We start from the raw sequence: 3,553 nt of genomic DNA on the forward strand, positions 1-3,553 counted from the left end.
CTGCGGTGGGGACGCGCTGGGCTCCTCGAGCCCGCAGCAGCTTCCTTCGCTCAGCTGAGGTGAACCAGCTAGTCTTCCCTTTCCACACCGAGCGTACTGGGTTTGAGGTAATTAAGCAAATATGGAGCAGTATGCTAATTGCGTCTCTGACGACTTAATGTTTAGTCGAAACCCTTTGTGGAATTGTCCAGCTATTTCATATTCTGGTGCACTATACTTAAAGCACAATGGAGAGCCCCGCCACGCCACCAGACTTGTGGGTTTGTATGTTGTACTCATTTTAGCCTGGAAATGAACTCTCATTTATAAAGGCTATATATATAATTATATTATGTTTAAATAATTTATACAAATATATAAATTTTTATTTCCATATTATTTGGGGAACAGGTGGTGTTTGTAAGTTCTTTAGTGATTTGTGAGATTTTGGTGTACCCATCACCGAGCAGTATACACTGAACCTAATTTGTAGTCTTTTATCCCTTACCCCCTCCCCAACCTTTCCCCCTGAGTCCCGAAAGTCCATTGTGTCATTACTATGCCTTTGCATCCTCAAAGCTTGTCTCCCACTTATGAGTGAGAACATACGATGTTTGGTTTACCATTCTTGAGTTACTCCATTTAGAATAATAGTCTCCAATCCCATCCAGGTTGCTGCGAATGCCATTTATTCATTCCTTTTTATGGCTGAGTAGTATTCCATCGTATTTTATATATATGTGTGTGTGTGTGTGTGTGTATATATATATATATATATATCTCACAGTTTCTTTATCACTCATTGATCAATGGGCATCTGGATTGGTTCCACATTTTTGCAATTGCAAATTGTGCTGCTATAAACATGCATGGGCAAGTATCTTTTTCGTGTGATGACTTCTTTTCCTCTGGGTAGATACCCAGTACTGGGATTACTGAATCAAATGGTAGTTCTACTTTCAGTTCTTTAAGGAATCTCCCCCCACTGTTTTCCACAGTGGTTGTACTAGTTTACATTCCCACCAGCAGTGTGGAAGTGTTTCCTTTTCACCGCATCAACACCAACATCTATTTTTTTTTTATTTTTTGATTATGGCCATTCTTGTGGGAGTAGGGTGGTATGGCATTGTAGTTTTGACTTGCAATTCCCTTATCATTAGTATTTGATGAGCATTTTTTCATGTTTGTTGGCCATTTCTGTATCTTCTTTTGAGAATTGTCTATTCATGTTTTTTTGTTTTTTTGTTTTTTCTTGAGACAGTTTCGCTCGTGTTGCCCAGGCTGGAGTGCAATGGCGCAATCTCGGCTCACCGCAACTTCCGCCTCCCGGGTTCAAGCGATTCTCCTGCCTCAGCCTTCCGAGTAGCTGATATTACAGGCATGCACCACCACACCAGGCTAATTTTGTGTTTTTAGTAGAGACTGGGTTTCTCCATGTTGGTCAGGCTGGTCTCAAACTCCCGACCTCAGGTGATCCCCCCCGCTTCGGCCTCCCAAAGTGCTGGGATTACAAGCATGAGCCCCCGCTCCCAGCTCTTTTCATGTTTTTAGCCCAGTTTTTGTTAGGATTGTTTGTTTTTTTCTTGATGATTTGTTTGAGTTCGTTGTAGATTCTGGAAGGTAGTCCTTTGTCAGATGTATAGATTGTGAAGATTTTCTCCCACTCTGTGGGTTGTCTGTTTACTCTGCTGTTCCCTTTGCTGTGCAAAAGCTCTTTCATTTAATTAAGTCCCAGCTATTTATCTTTCTTTTCATTGCATTTGCTTTTGGGTTCTTGGTCATGAAATCCTTGCCTAAGTCAATGTCTACAGAGGGGTTTTCCAATGTTATCTTCTAGAATTTTTATGGTTTCAGGTCTTAGATTTAAGTTCTTGATCCATCTTGAGTTTATTTTTGTATAAGGTGAGAGATGCAGATCCAGTTTTATTCTCCTACATGTGGGTTGCCAATTATCCCAGCACCATTTTTTGAATAGGGTGTCCTTTCCCCCACTGTGTGTTTTTGTTTGCTTTGTCGAAAATCAGTTGGTTGTAAGTATTTGGATTTATTTCTGGATTCTCTATTCTGTTCCATTGATCTATATGCCTATTTTTATACCAGTACCATGCTGTTTTGTTGACAGTAGCCTTATAGTGTAGCTTGAAGTAAGGTAATGTGATGTCTCTAGATTTGTTTTTTTGATTCATCTTGCATTGGCTATGCAGACTCTTTTTTGGTTCCATATGAATTTTAGGATAGTTTTTTCTAGTTCTCTGAAGAATGATGGTGGTATTTTGATGGGAATTGCATTGAATTTGTAGATTGCCTTTGGCAGTATGGTCATTTTCACAATATTGATTCTAGCCATCCATGAGCATGGGATGTGTTTCCATTTGTGTCGTCTGTGATTTCTTTCAGCAGTGTTTTGTAGTTTTCCTTGTAGAGGTATTTCACCTTCTTTGTTAGGTATGTTCCTTTTTTTTTTTTGCAGCTATTGTAAAAGGAATTGAGTTCTTTGTTTGATTCTCAGCTTGGTTGCTGTTGATGTATAGGCAGGCTACTGATGTGTGTACATTAATTTTGTATCCTGAAACTTTGCTGACTTCTTTTATCAGTTCTAGGAACATTTTGGAGAAGTCTTTAGGGTTTTCTAGATATACAATCATATCATCAGGAAACAGCAACAGTTTGACTGCCTCTTTACTGACTTGGATGCCCTTTGTTTCTTTCTCTTGTCTGATTGCTCTGCCTGGGACTTCCAGTACTATGTTGAAGAGGAGTGGTGAGAGTGGGCATCCTTGTCTTGTTCCAGTTGTCAGAGGGAATGCTTTCAACTTTTCCCCCATTCAGTATCGTGTTGACTGTGAGTTTGTCATAGATAGCTTTTATTACATTGTGATATGCCCCTTGTATGCCAGTTTTGCTGAGGGTTTTAATCATAAAAGGATGCTGGATTTTGTCAAATGCTTTTTCTGCATCTGTTAAGATGATCATGTGATTTTTGTTTTTAATTATCTTTATGTGATATATCACATTCATTGACATGCATGTGTTAAACCATCCCTGCAGTCCCTGGTATGAAACCCACTTGATCATGGTGGATTATCTTTTTAATATGTTGTTGGATTCAGTTAGCTAGTATTTTGGTTAAGGATTTTTACATCTATGTTCATCTGGAATATTGGTCTGTAGTTTTCTCTTTTGGTTATGTTCTTTCCTGGTTTTGGTATTAGGGTGATACTGGCTTCATAGAATGATTTAGGGAGGATTCCCTCTTTATCTTGTGGAATGGTGACATTCTTCTTTAAATGTCTGGTAGAATTCAGCTGTGAATCTGGTCCTGGACTTTTTTTTATTGGTAATTTTTTTTTTTATTACTGTTTCAATCTTGCTGCTTGTTATTGGTCTGTTCAGAGTATCTAATTCTTCCTGATTCAAGCTAGGTGGGTTGTATCTTTACAGGAATTTATCCATCTCCTCTAGGTTTTCTAGTTTATGTGTGTAAAGGTGTTCATAGTAGCCTTGAGTGATCTTTTGTGGTTCTGTGGTGTCAATTGTAATATCTCCGATTTCATTTCTTTTTTTTTTTTTTTTT

The sequence above is a fragment of the Colobus angolensis genome, unplaced genomic scaffold (genome assembly GCF_000951035.1).
Source record: "Colobus angolensis palliatus isolate OR3802 unplaced genomic scaffold, Cang.pa_1.0 Scaffold46, whole genome shotgun sequence".
Lineage (NCBI taxonomy): Eukaryota > Metazoa > Chordata > Mammalia > Primates > Cercopithecidae > Colobus > Colobus angolensis.